Raw genomic sequence first — 14,321 nt, 5'->3', positions numbered from 1 at the left:
GATAAATGTGCTTTCAAAAGTTTCATTTCTTCATTTCTTCAAGGACTTGTTTTGCTTTCTAGCCAATTAGTTTTAAATAGGTCTCTACAAATTGAGCAATTCTTGTATAAATGATAACATGTCAAGCTTCATTTTCCTAATTCTCTCTACAGATATCAGTTCCCTTGAAGAAGACTCCAGCCATGACAGTCAACTAATGCATTTTTTATTGCTTCATGGCAAATCTAAGATAAGGTTGGAGCTATGAAAAGAACTTTATATATTTATTTATTTCAGTGTCATCAGTATTCCTGTTACAGTGTGGTTTCTAAGGGTCACAACACTGAAGCCAGTATATCAGATAGCAAGCATCTCCAGTTTTCCTGCCAAGTGTGATTCTTTATCCCATGCAATAAGATTGGCAGATTGGCAGTGATGAGCTGTCAGGTACTTCCTGCTTTCTCCTATTGTAGAAGTGTTTAAATGGCATGGATGTGTAACCATCCACCTGGAAAAAAAATTTACTTTTTGAGCACTGCATAAGAGCAAACAGAGATGTGTATGCCTGGAATCTGAAACCAAAGCAAAGCAAGTAAGTAAATATAAAATACCTCATTTAGTGGATTGCTGAAAATTTTGTTTCAAGTCATCATTTATATAGTTGCAGAAATGCTCCTTGTACTATTTTGGGTACCAGTTCTATAAAGAGTGCCTGTGAGCACAATTTCTCTGATATTTTCTATAACTCTAAAGCCAAACAGTGGCCCCTGAGGGAACACTCATCTTGACAAACAGTGTGTGATGAATGTAAGTAGTTCTCACCCTGATTTGGCATCAGGTCTTGAGAGTTCCTCAGTTGAATGAGCTTAAATGACTTAATTGGCAGAATTATCCGTACATGCTCTATCTGACAAAACCCTAGGCCTCAGTGACCTAATACATAATTACTTCTCATTTTCCAGAAGTTCAATATGGTTCTGGCTGCCTTTCTCCATAAGAAATGGGGGTTCCCTAGATGGATTCTCAGCCAAGTTCTTCAAGATCTTCAAAGTCTTGAATGTTTGAGGAGTATTGGTTTTATCCACCACTACTCCTATTTATTCAATGGAATAAGAGCTAATCCTTTCAAACACATTCTATGAAGCTATTATCACCCTGATCCCAAAACCAAAGAAAGAAACATCAAGGAAAGAAATCTTCCTTTCTCCCTTTCTAAAGAAGACCAATATCCCTGATGAACATACATGCAAAAATTCTTAACAACTCTGGCAAATTGCATACAATCATATTAAAAGGATAGTGCACCATGATCAATGTGGATTCATCCAATGGATGAAAGGTTGATTCAACATCCAGAAATCAATAAATGAAATTCATCACATCAATGGACTTAAAGGTAAAAATCATATGATCATTTCAATAGCTGCAGAAAAAGCATTTCATAGAATCCAACACCCCTTCATACTCAAAATACTAAAAAAAATTGGGAATAGTAGAACATACCTAAACATTGTAAAGACTGTGCTAATTCATCATTCTAACATCATTCTAAATGGAGAAAAACTGAAAGCATTCCCTCTAAAAACTGGAACAAGTCAGAAATGCCCTCTTTCATTGCTTCAATTAAATATTGTCCTTGAAACTCTAGCCAGAGCAATTCTTAGCAGGAAGAGTAAAGAAGGAGGTATCAAAATGCCAGACTTTGAACTATGCTACAGAGCAATAGTAACAGAAAAGACATGGTTTCATCACCAAAATAGGCAGGTATAGCAATAGTACAGAAGACACAAAGACAAACCCACATAAATACAGTTATCTCATACTACACAAAGGAACCAAAAATATACAATGGAGAAAATATAGCCTCTTTAACAAAAGGTGCTGTGAAAACTGGAAATCCATATGCAGCAAAATAAAACTAAACCCCTATATCTCACCATGCACAAAACTCAATTCAGAATGGATCAAAAACCTAGGAATTAGACCAGAGACCCTGCACCTAATGGAAGAAAAATTAGGTCCAAATCTTAATCATACTGGTTTAGGACCAACCAAAGAACTCCTTACCAAGAAGGAGGAAGTTGTAGGGATCACAATGCAGATCTACAGTGCAATAGTAACAAAAATGGCATGGTATTGGCACCAAAATAGACAAGTAGACCAATGGTACAGAATAGAAGACACAGAGACACTCCCCCCTATGTACAGTTATCTCATACTAGACAAAGTTGCTAAAAACTTACAATGGAGAAAAAATAATGTCTGAAACAAATGGTCCTGGCAAAACTGAAAATGCATATGCAGAGAAATAAAATTAAATCCCTATCTCTCATCATGTACAAAACTCAACTCAGAATGAATCAAGGTCCCAGAAACTGAAAGATTGTAATTCTGCCCATCATGAGGAAGAGGGGCATTTTAAAGTGGTGATTCAGAGAAAATGAGTTTATGGAGAGAGATCAGGAAGAAAATCAGGACAAAAAAGATCAGGCAGGAGAAGTCTAGGAAAAGGAAGATCAGGGAGAAGTTTAGGGAAAGAAGATCAGGGAGGAGAAGTTTAGAGTAAAGAAGATTGGGAGGAGACAAGGTCAGGGAAAAGAAAACTGGGGAAAAGATCAGGGAGGAGAAGGTTAGGGAAAAGATCAGGGGAAAAATTTCAGGGAGAACTGGGCATGGTGGCACACACCTGTAATCTCAGTGGCTTGGCCCCTTCCTGCCTCCTCTCATCCAGTCCCGTGCTCTGGGCTGCAGGTCTGGTCCACCCTGGATGAGATTTCTTCAGAGCAGTATCCAAAGGACTAGAAAAACAGGTCCCTCTCTAGCCACAACTTCATTCCAGGAGATGGGCAGGGACAACAGACTGTAGGGTTCTCCTGGAGTGGCCACAACAAAGCACCACAAACTGGGTGGTCACAGAATGCATGCTCTTATGGTGCCAGAGGCCAGAGGCTGGAAAGTAGGAGTTGGCAAAGTGGGCTTCCTCGGGGGCCCTAGGAGAGGAGCTATTCCAGGCTGTCCCAGGGACACTCCACCTGACCAAGCCACAGCTAAGCCATTTACCTGACCTTTCTAAAAGGAGAAGATAGCAGAGCAGAGCAGCATTCACAAACTGCCCTGGGTCACTCCAGCCTGCAGGCACCCCCTGCTTCTTCCTGTGATCCCCTGTCCCAGCAGCACAGATGAGATGGAGGGCACTGGGGAGCCCTGCAGCTGCATTGAGTGCCATCTGTCTGAGGATGGCTTCCTTGGGCTGCCACATACCAGGAGCACACAGAAGTCTCCAGGAAAACTGGGGGGCTGACAAGATGGGACCACAGGAGGCTCAGACGGGGCTCTGCCACTAGCCAGCTGTGAGTCCTGGGCCAAGTGCTTCTCCTCCACAGCCTCAGCCTTCCAGAGTATCAGCTGGTTGGAGGGATGCTTCTTGCCAGGTGGCACAGACTGAATGTGTGCAAGTGTCCCCTGATGAAGCTCCCTGGACAAGAGCCATGATGACCTTGTCCATCAGTGTGTCCCTACAACTGCAGTCAGGGTCTGGTCTTCAGCAAGTGCCCAGCCTAGGTGAATGAATGAAGGATGTCAGGAGAAGTCCGAAGTGGAACAGCAGTGGGAGAGAGGGACAGCCCCATTGGAGGATGAGAGGACAAGAAACCATGAGGGTTTACCAACATCTGGGTAAGAGTCCCCTGGGGCCAGGCAGAGCTCTAAGAAATTTACAATTATTAATTCAACAAATGCTCCTGAGTGCCTTGTGAAGTTAGTGTCCTTGTTAACTCCATTTTACAGGTGGGGAAACTGAAGCACAGAGACTGAGAGACTTTTTCAAGGTCCCAGAAGCTGACAGGGCAGAAGACAGAGGCCAGGACTAGGCCTGGCTGTGGACTCCAGGCTCTTAACCCCTGCAGTCCTCTGCCTTCCCGCATTCAAATCGCCCAAGCTCCCCACCCCAAGAAGCAGAGGAGGAAGGTAGATTTGAGCCTGGATGAGAGACAGGAGAGGAGGACTTCATCACCCTGGGGACCTGATCCTCATCACCAGCCTGGAAGCGCGGCCCAGACTGCAAACCCCAATGGCCCCAGGCACTTGTGTGTGGCTGGCCACAGAAGCTTGTGAAGGAATGAAGACAAACATTGAGGCTTCAGAACAGCTCTCTGGAGAGACCAGTTCTTCCCACAGAATCCCAGTGTCTACACCTGAGAGAGGTGGGCACCACCTCAGGGTCCCCCCAGGACCCCACAAATAGGGAGGGGGGCCAGCAGGTGGTTTCCACAGGCGGTGGCTGGTGACCACTTTCCCAAACTCCCCTTAATTTAGACTAAGTGGGATTGAGTTCTGTCTTACTAAGGCCAAAATTTGAATCACAGATGACGGGGTGGTTTCTAAAACAACTTTGAAACTACATGCAGAAAAACAGCTAGCAAAACAGAATTTGCCAAGTCAAATTTCTTGTGCTTCTAGAATAAAGGGAAGGAGACAATTTGCAATCAACAATTCCATCATGTGTGAATGAAGAGGTTCGAGGATAATGGAAAATTTAGTGCTCATTCCAACCAGGACCCGACATGCCAGCCAAACCCAATGGTGCACAGACCCCAGACACTGCCTGCCTTTCCCACCAGGCACCTCCCAGCCACACTTAAGGACCCAGGCTGACCTGGTTCCTCCTCCCTGCCCCTCTGCCCGGCACCATCTCCCTTTTCTCTGAACTCCTGCAGACCTTCATGAACAGCACCTTTCTGATTTCTTGCTGTCTTGGAGGAACTGAAATCTCTGGTCCACTTTATTGAGCACTTACTGTGTACTTGGGCCCTTGGTACAGACCTTTTTCCTCTTAATCCTTGCCACTGCATACATGCAGATAGTTTATTCTCCTATTTTTTTTTCAGGTAATTTTAATTCAAACTGAACAAACAAGAAGAAAAGTAAGAAAGCTAACTTTATTAGCAGACACAGATTACCAAGTGTAAAACAGTGACTTATTACAGAACGATTTACATGCATATTTACAAGCAACCCTTTTATATACAAGTTTCAGTTAGTTGGAAAAAGATTTGACATTAAATAAAGCTACTACTTAAATAGGGCTGAGGGGGTACAGTATAGAAGTATTAGAAAAGTGATCCTTAAGGTATATTGATTACAAAGTCGAATGAAAACTTGAATGACAAATATCTAGTAAAATTCTCTAACTTAAAAAAAAAGGTCACTGTAACTCATGCTACAAAGTAAAAGTGAGAAAACCATATAAATAAAAGCTGAAATAATGTTCTAAGCTTTCAGGCAATGAAGTTAGTGACGTGAAACAAAAGAACAATTCTTGAATTAGAATAAATTATCAGTGAAGGGTGAGTCTTGGTTGTTAGTAGGGAAGTTCTAAGATTTTTTTCCCATTAATGACATTTTTAAAGCCCTTGGTGTCAAATAGCATCTACATAGGTAAATCAGTTGTTGATATATTCCAAGACTTTAAAGAGTTCATTATTGTGATTAGTATGAGACATTTTTGCAGTAATATGTATTTCTAGGCTAAGATTTGTCCCCCTCAAGAACTAAAGGTATAATATATAACCAGCTAGCAAAATTTACTTTCAACATTTCAATTATTTCAAAATAAATTTTATTGCAGCCAAACAATGGAATCAACTGTACATGATAAGCTATTTTATAAATATACACATTCTAAGTTATAGGGATAAAGTTTATTTTGGGCAGAGAGTGTTAAACAAAATTAAAGGTACATAAATTAGTAACATAACTCAGCATCCTTAATTTGGTATAAGTGTCACACGTTTTCTTGATTTCCTGCCTTCTGCTAAATCACCATACCTAAACAGTTTTATAAAACTGATATGCTGAAATTTAACTTTACTGTTTTGCTTATGCTCTGATTCCAAACAAAACTTTTCATAACCTTCTTCAATCTCTGTGTCCATCTTATCATCAATATCATCAAAATATGTATCATCACCCCTGTTCCACCAATCTGTTCCATTTCTTCATAATCAGGAAAGAAGGTCCTCTCTTTCAAGTAATTCTGATATTTCCTCTTGGTAATCTGGATCAGCTGTAGTGAAAGGAACACCATCAGTTGTATAAAATGTCGGTTCATTCATAAAGTAGTTAGATCATTTTCAGGTGTTGCTTCTCCATATGTTGAGAGTTGCATGAACTCTACCCCAATTACTTGACTGGAGTTCTACAAGCTTCAAGAGCATCTGTTTTAACATCTCTGCTGAAGTTTGCATCCAGGACACATTTTCAATTCTCTGAATAATTTCTTCCATATCAGTCTTTCCTTTTTCCTTCCAGGCATCTTCCAAAACTGACCCGGTACAACTTCAGTAATTTTACTGCACAAATTAAGCTGTCATTCATAGGATTAGAGAATAGACATTGAGCAATTCCCAGAGATCAACCTGAAGGATATCTGCTCTTCTAACCTGTTCATTTGTTCCCTTGAGCTCCAAGTTAAAGATAAACTTCTCCGAGAAAGAGTATAAATGCATGAAATCATTTTTGAGTCACTTCATCTCCTTTTGCAACTTGATCTTTAACTTCATATTCAGTCCAACATCTTTTTTTTTTTTTCACATAAGGGAATTTATTAAGCAAACAGTGTCTCCCTGCAGGGTAAGAGAGAAAATGAGAGGAAAAGAGAAAGGAAAAGAAAAGGGTGCACACTAGAGAGAGTGGAAAGTCATGAGATAAAGAAAGTGTGTAGGACAGACAGAAAAAAGGAAAAAGATGCGGGGAAGCTACAGTAAAACAGTTGAATTCTGCCGACTAACAGGGGACCAATATCGGGGAAGGATACTTGCAGCTGACGGATGAACCAATAGCTAGCCAGGATGTTCACAGATTGACAAGTGGTTGGGAGATGGGCAAAATGGCTGTACCTGTGGCAGGGTAGCAGCTTTATACATTACATTCCCCCATTTTTTTTAATAAGAAAATACTTTGCTCTCCAGTTCTTTTGAAGCCTTCTCTCTCCATCCTGCCTAAGTGACTGGGGTTGGTTTTGCAGGTGAGATGTAAAAAGTCCATTCTCCTTCCAGACTTCCAAAGGCAGATGATTTTGATGGACTTCATTTCCTCAATTTGACTGATCCCCTATTTCTACACTAACTGCCTATCCCCAATTCTGACTTCATTTACTCCTCTAATTCTAGGAACAGCTTCAATGCTGAAGGGAAAAGGAGTGATGACCGATCTGGCTTCTTGAGCTGGAAGGGGGCAGTGTGGGGCAAGCAGTTTGGAGTTTCCTTTTTAGAAATTGGGTCAATTGAGGGGTTCATGGTAGAAGTCCAGTAGGGAAGAGAAGGTTGTAGAGGCATCTGGGGATGGGTTCTTCTATGAGAGAAGAACAAAAGACATGAGTACTGAAATGAGATTAATACAATATAAATGTTGCAGAATCTGGAACATGCCAGTGACTATAATGAAAGTGACAGAAGTCAATAATCCCTCACTAGGGGGTGGAATAACTGAGAAGACCTAGCAAAGGCTGGAGAGGACAAGCCTTTATTTGAGAACTTTAACATTGTCTAGGTTACCAGGAATGTAAACACAACATTTAGTAGAGATACTAGCAAACGTAGATTAAGCCTACCTGTGTCTGTAGGCCTTAAACTGACTAAAAACTTCTGACTCTGGCAGTTTCTCTTGATAGTTATTAGGCACATTTGCCTAAGAATCTCTTTTTTGTAGCTTTTAGTCTTTATTCTAGTGGGCTAACACAAGTGTACATCTTAAGTTACATTTAAGAATTATTTATTTCAAATGCCCAAGAATGGCTATATTTTGATTTTAACTCTTTTGCTAGGTGTTTAAGATGAAGCTGGTCAACGTGACCTGTTCCTATCTGTTAAAGAGTCAGCTGAGTTCCCACAGGGGTCACTCATAGAGAACTTAAGAGCAGCTTCCTAGCTCCATTAGTGCCATTGGTTAGGCAGGGTCTTCTCAAAGAGGTGGATCCCCTTGGAAGCATTAGGGGTGTCTCCCTTTTTCCATGACCCTCCTCTGCAGCAGGTGCACTGAGTGGCTTTTCCTCTAGTGGCCTCATCAATTTCCTTGGTCAGGAGATTGTGTTACCCAGAGTTGCAAAGCTCCTTGGAGAAGTCCTCTTGTTCCCTGGGTCCAGGCTGACTTTGAGGGCAAGACCCAAATATGGAATTTTCTTGACCTCTGTATTTAATCTCTATCTCTAAGTTTGATCTTAACCATCAAGCAAGTCAGTCTCACCAGTCATAAAGTAAGAGTACTGGGCTTTAGCTTCAATGTCTATAGCTTTACAGTTATTTACCCCCTTTTATCTAATTGGGGTTTACATTATCTGTCCTATAGGTGATGGCTTACTATTCCAAGTTAATTTATGATGTTTTCTCTTGAAACAATACTTCTGCAAAATATTGATCAGGCAACAATTACAGTTTACAAAAAAATACAAAATGGAATTACCAACAGTAAAACATTCAGTTTGTGCAATAGCTATCTTGAATTTTGGCTGAGTTCCCATTTGAGATCACAGTAATCTTTACAACAAACATTAAACTTTTGAACACAACTTTAAATGAGCTAAAGTCAGGCTTACTTTGGAGCCATTGTAATGTGTAGCAGGGTTGTGAGGCAGAGCCTTATCTCAGGTTATGTGGGGCTTTTCAGTGAGGAGCACAGGAGTATAAACACAGATTTTGAAGATTAAGCTGAGATTAGTTGGAGCTCTGTTCTCTGATAGAAATGCACATCTAAAGAGTTATGTCACAATCTTTATACATGTGCAATGTTAGGTTCCAAAGTTACTGTAAGGTGGGCAGGAACCAGAGAAGGGAGCTGATGAAATACTGGTTATTTAGCAAAAGAATTTCTTCCTGCCCAAGAGCTGTGTGCCTGAGATCAATGTACTGCCACAGCAGTTAGGCATCTTTTGCCCCTGCACAGGAGTACTCCCAGGCACCAGGAATGCCACAGCCATGAGGTCATCAGAGACCCCAATTTCAGTCACTGTTGTACCATTTTTGCTACTGTGCATTACACTCTCTCTTAAATGTCATTTTACATATACCCTATTGATGACAGGTCCTATAATAGAACATTAAATGATAGGTTTACCATTACAGACAAGGTTAATTTGGAGAACAGCAGCTTGATAAATTTTCTGCTTTAAAGGCTTGTATACCTAAAAAATATGAACACATTAAATATACAAAGAATGATGTTTTTAAGTATGTTACTCCATGGAATATGTTTATAAATTAATCAGATGTCTCCAACAAACACATTTGAGTAATCACTCATCTTATTGTAGAAAAACCAAGATATCAGACAAGTGTACCAACAGTATTTGCTGACTCTCTCCTGTTGAAGAAAAGTCCTAGAAAAATTGATGTCAGACATTTTATAAACATCAACGTTTTATTAGTTTGACTACTTAGAGACTTGTGAGTTAATTTTAAGGACATTTTACTTCTATTAGTTTACCCAATTTAAATTGAACCTCTTTAAATCACATGAATTAAAAATATTTGGATCCATTTTTTAAAATTTTAATTTTTATCCATGCTTATATTTAACACAAAAGCAAAGACCTTGTAATATTTATCTCCATTGCAATGTAACGGATGTTCAAAAATAACTCTAGAGTTGGATAAAAAGAACTGATCAAAAATTAACCTAGGTATGTAGGATCAAAATTGTGAGCTCCAAAATATAGCATTTAAGAAAAGCAAAAGTCCTAGAAGAAAAATGATAATGGTTATTAATTATAACATGAGAAAATGAGAAGGAGAGAAAAGGTGAAAGGGAGAAAAGTATTCTGAGTTGTAGCCCAGGAGAAATTTAAAATGGACACTTTTTTTCCTTGCTTTGAAACTGGTCTCCCACTGCGCCTTCCTCCATTTACATTTCAATGTAAGCCTTGACTGAGATCTGAATCTGAAAGGGTCTCTAGCAGAAACTTGATGCTTAGGTCCTTTCAATTTAGGTTTGGAGATTCTTTTTTTTTTTTTTTTTTTTTTGATTTAGCTGCTTTATTTGTCTTTCATTCGATTCATAGGCTTCCTGTTCATATTTATTTTTTTATTTTTTTTTAATTTTTTTTCATGTTTGTTGATTGCTTGTATTTCTTTTTTTTATTATAAAATTGTAAACAAATGGGATACATGTTGTTTCTCTGTCTGTACATGGCGTAAAGGCATACCATTTGTGTAATCATAAATCTACATAGGGTAATGTTGTTTGATTCATTCTGCCATTTTTTCCCTTCCCCCCCTCCCCTCCCACCCTTGCCCTCCATCTATACAGTCCTTCCTTCCTCCATTCCTGCCCCCCTCCCTAAACCCAACTCCAACCCCAACACTAACCCTTCCCACCCCCCATTATGTGTCATCATCCACTTATTAGCGATATCATTCTTCCTTTGGTTTTTTGAGATTGGCTTATCTCACTTAGCATGATATTCTCCAGTTTCATCCATTTGCCTGCAAATGCCATAATTTTATCGTTCTTTATGGCTGAGTAATATTCCATTGTATATATATACCACATTTTCTTTATCCATTCATCAATTGAAGGACATCTAGGTTGGTTCCACAATCTGGCTATTGTGAACTGAGCAGGTATGAACATTGATGTGGCTGTATCTCTGTAATATGCTGATTTTAAGTCCTTTGGGTATAGGCCAAGGAGTGGGATAGCTGGGTCAAATGGTGTTTCCATTCCAAGTTTTCTAAGGAATCTCCACACTGCTTTCCAGAGTGGCTGCACTAATTTGCAGCCCCACCAGCAATGTAAGAGTGTACCTTTCTCCCCACATCCTCGACAACACCTGTTGTTGGTTGTATTCTTGATAATTGCCATTCTAATTGGGGTGAGATGGAATCTTAGGGTGGTTTTGATTTGCATTTCTCTTATTACTAGAGATGTTGAACATTTTTCCATATGTTTGTTGATTGCTTGTAGATCTTCTTCTGTGAAGTGTCTATTCATTTCCTTAGCCCATTTGTCAATTGGATTATTTACATTCTTGGTGTAGAGTTTTTTGAGTTCTTTATAGATTCTGGAGATTAGCGCTCTATCTGAAGTATGATTGGCAAAGATTTTCTCCCACTCTGTAGGCTCTTTCTTTGCATTGCTGATAGTTTCCTTTGCTGAGAGAAAGCTTTTTAGTTTGAATCTATCCCAGTTATTAATTCTTGCTTTTATTTCTTGTGCTATGGGAGTCCTGTTGAGGAAGTCTGGTCCTAAGCCAACATGTTGAAGCTCTGGACCTACTTTTTCTTCTATAAGATGCAAAGTCTCTGGTCTGATTCCGAGATCCTTAATCCATTTTGAGTTTAGTTTCGTGCATGGTGAGAGATGTCAGCAAATACAAGAAGATAGAGACACTACCGTGTATTCTATCAGATCATAATGGATTGAAGTTACAAATTAATGAAAGAGTAAAAAACAGAAACTACTCCAACACCTGAGGATTAAACAATATGCTACTATATGATGAATGGATAACAGAAGATATTAGGAAGGAAATTAAAAAATTCTTAGAGGTAAACGAGAACAAAGAAACAACATATCAAAATCTCTGGGACACTATGAAAGCGGTACTTAGAGGAAGATTTATTTCATGGAGCACATTTAATAAAAGAAGTAAAACTCAAAAATAAATGACCTAACACTACAGCTCAAAGCCCTAGAAAAAGAAGAACAGACCAACACCAAAAGTAGTAGAAGACAGGAAATAGTTAAACTGAGAGCTGAAATCAACGAAATTGAAACGAAAGAAACAATACAAAAAATTGACAAAATAAATAGTTGGTTCTTCGAAAAAATAAACAAAATTGATAAACCTTTAGCCACACTAACAAAGAGAAGATGAGAGAAAACCCAAATCACTAAAATTCGGAATGAACAAGGAAATATCACAACAGACACGACCGAAATACAAAACATAATTAGAAGCTATTTTGAAAATCTATACTCCAACAAAATAGAAAATTTCGAAGACATCAACAGGTTTCTAGAGACATATGAATTGCCTAAACTGAACGAGGAGGACATACACAATTTAAATAGACCAATTTCAAGTAATGAAATAGAAGAAGTCATCAAAAGCCTACCAACAAAGAAAAGTCCAGGACCAGATGGGTTCTTAGCCTAGTTCTACCAAACTTTTAAAGAAGAACTCATTCCAATACTTCTCAAAGTATTCCAGAAAATAGAAGAGGAGGGAACTCTCCCAAACTCATTCTATGAAGCCAATATTACCCTGATTCCTAAACCAGACAGAGACACATCGAGGAAAGAAAATTTCAGACCAATATCTTAATGAACATCGACGCAAAAATTCTCAACAAAATTTTAGCAAATCGCATACAAAAACATATTAAAAAGATAGTGCACCATGATCAAGTGGGTTTCATCCCAGGGATGCAAGGTTGGTTCAACATCAGAAAATCAATAAATGTAATTCACCATATCAATAGACTTAAAGTCAAGAATCACATGATTATTTCGATAGATGCAGAAAAAGCATTTGATAAAATACAGCACCCCTTCATGCTCCAAACACTAGAAAAAATAGGGATAGTGGGAACATTCCTTAACATTGTAAAGGCCATCTACGCTAAGCCCATGGCTAATATCATTCTAAATGGTTTGGAGATTCTTGAGCCTACAGGAAGAACTAAGAAGCGAGAAAGAAAAGGCTTGAAAATAAGGAATCCCTTTCCATCTGCCCGCTCACTCACGGAAGCTGTGTGTCATTACACAAATACATTTTGATGACTTTAAGTACGGGGGGTGGGGGGGTCGGGTCCCAGGGTGGAATCTGCCAGATTGGAGGACCCAAATTCCATGGTGGGGACTGATGCAGCTGAGTTTGTGGCCAGGGTGTCCCAAGGCCAGAGTACTGAGCTGGAGATGAGGGGCAGCACATTGATCATGTCATCACATAAATATCAATGTGGGGTCAGGCCAAAGCCAAGAAGAGTTGAGGACCTGATATCAGGATTTTTGAGGACAAGTGCATGAGCACGAGATGAGCCTCAACCCTGAGAGAGATCTCCACCATAAAATTGGGAAACCACTCAGCAGATTAAACTGGCGTACTCACCAACCTGAAGTCCGGTGATAAATGCAGAGCAGAGTGACCGGGCAGAATGGAAGGTGGAGCCTATCCAGGGGCACTGGTTGGTTAGATGGGGTTCTGCTTGCTTAGTCAGTGGAAGGACCAATCCAGAGTCCACAGCACCAATGTAAGGAATTTCCACAGAACCTTGCCAGACACGGGAAATCACATAAGGGAATCTATTAAGCAAACAGTGTCTCCCTGCAGGGTAAAAGAGAAAATGAGAGGAAAAGAGAAAGGAAAAGAAAAGGGCACATGCTAGAGAGAGTGGAAAGCCAGGAGGATAGAGAAAAGTGTGTAGGACAGACAGAAGAAAGCAGTCCGACATCTTTGAAGTAGCAATTGGTGAAAGTTGCCACTCTGTGGGCTTATTGTCAGATGATGTGACAGGTAATTACACAGGCAAGTTCCCATATAAGAGACATTTGGGATAGATGTAGCCTGTTGGTAGATGATTTCCACAAGATCTTGCAAAGCATCATCTGTTGTAACCCAGCCATTCAGGGTCTCTGCAAACTGTTCCATTTCAGTTTCAAAACTGCCAGGCTGCTCTGTAAGATGATTAAAAAATCCTGAACATATTCTAATAGAGTAGGATAATCCTCACAACCATCCTCGTAGGATTCTGCATAATTAGAAGAATAACCTGATGGGTAAATTTCAGCGGCATTCGCAGACAGTTTAGACATTAACACAGGAGACACAACCACCTGGGGTTTAGCCATTGCTGACTAGGATTTCTGTGGTGAGATTTTATACTGTGGAGTAGGTGAAGCTCTCAGGGGCCTCCTTTGTTCTGGAAGCGCCCCAGGTCAGGGAGGCCCCTGGGAGCCTGCGGTGGCCCCGCTCTGGGCCCCTAGCGGTGGGCCGTGCGGCGGCGGGTGCAGGAAGCCCGGGCTTTGGGCTGTGGCTGCGGCTCTTGCCGCCACCGCTGGGCAGGCCCCACTCCGTTGGGGAACCCGCCGCCCTCAGGTCCGTCTCCTCCATGGCTCAGGACCCAGCTCCAGTCCGACCAGTACCTGGAGCCCAATCGAAACCGTCCGATATGCTTCTCCTCCTCCTCCTCCTCCTCTGAGGGCAGCTGTGCTCCTGGTAGGACACGGAGGAAGGCGCCCAAGGCCGGCTCTAGCCGCTGCGCCTCACTCAGGTCTTATGGAAGAGCTGGGCAGCGGGCCCGTTCCTCCGTGCTTTGGGAGGAGTGGACCACAGGCTGATCCCTGTG

General features: G+C 40.6%; 1 pseudogene; it reads right to left on the bottom strand.

Annotated features, from left to right (window-relative positions):
* Positions 1-923: 923 nt before the first annotated feature.
* LOC124974389 (polyadenylate-binding protein-interacting protein 1-like) overlaps positions 924-14,321 on the bottom strand; it is a 14,111-nt pseudogene continuing 713 nt past the window's right edge.

Source organism: Sciurus carolinensis, unplaced genomic scaffold (assembly GCF_902686445.1).
Source record: "Sciurus carolinensis unplaced genomic scaffold, mSciCar1.2, whole genome shotgun sequence".
In the NCBI taxonomy this organism is placed as follows: domain Eukaryota; kingdom Metazoa; phylum Chordata; class Mammalia; order Rodentia; family Sciuridae; genus Sciurus; species Sciurus carolinensis.
The sequence above is the reverse complement of the archived record's forward strand: the minus strand, read 5'-3'. Positions and strand labels throughout refer to the sequence as shown.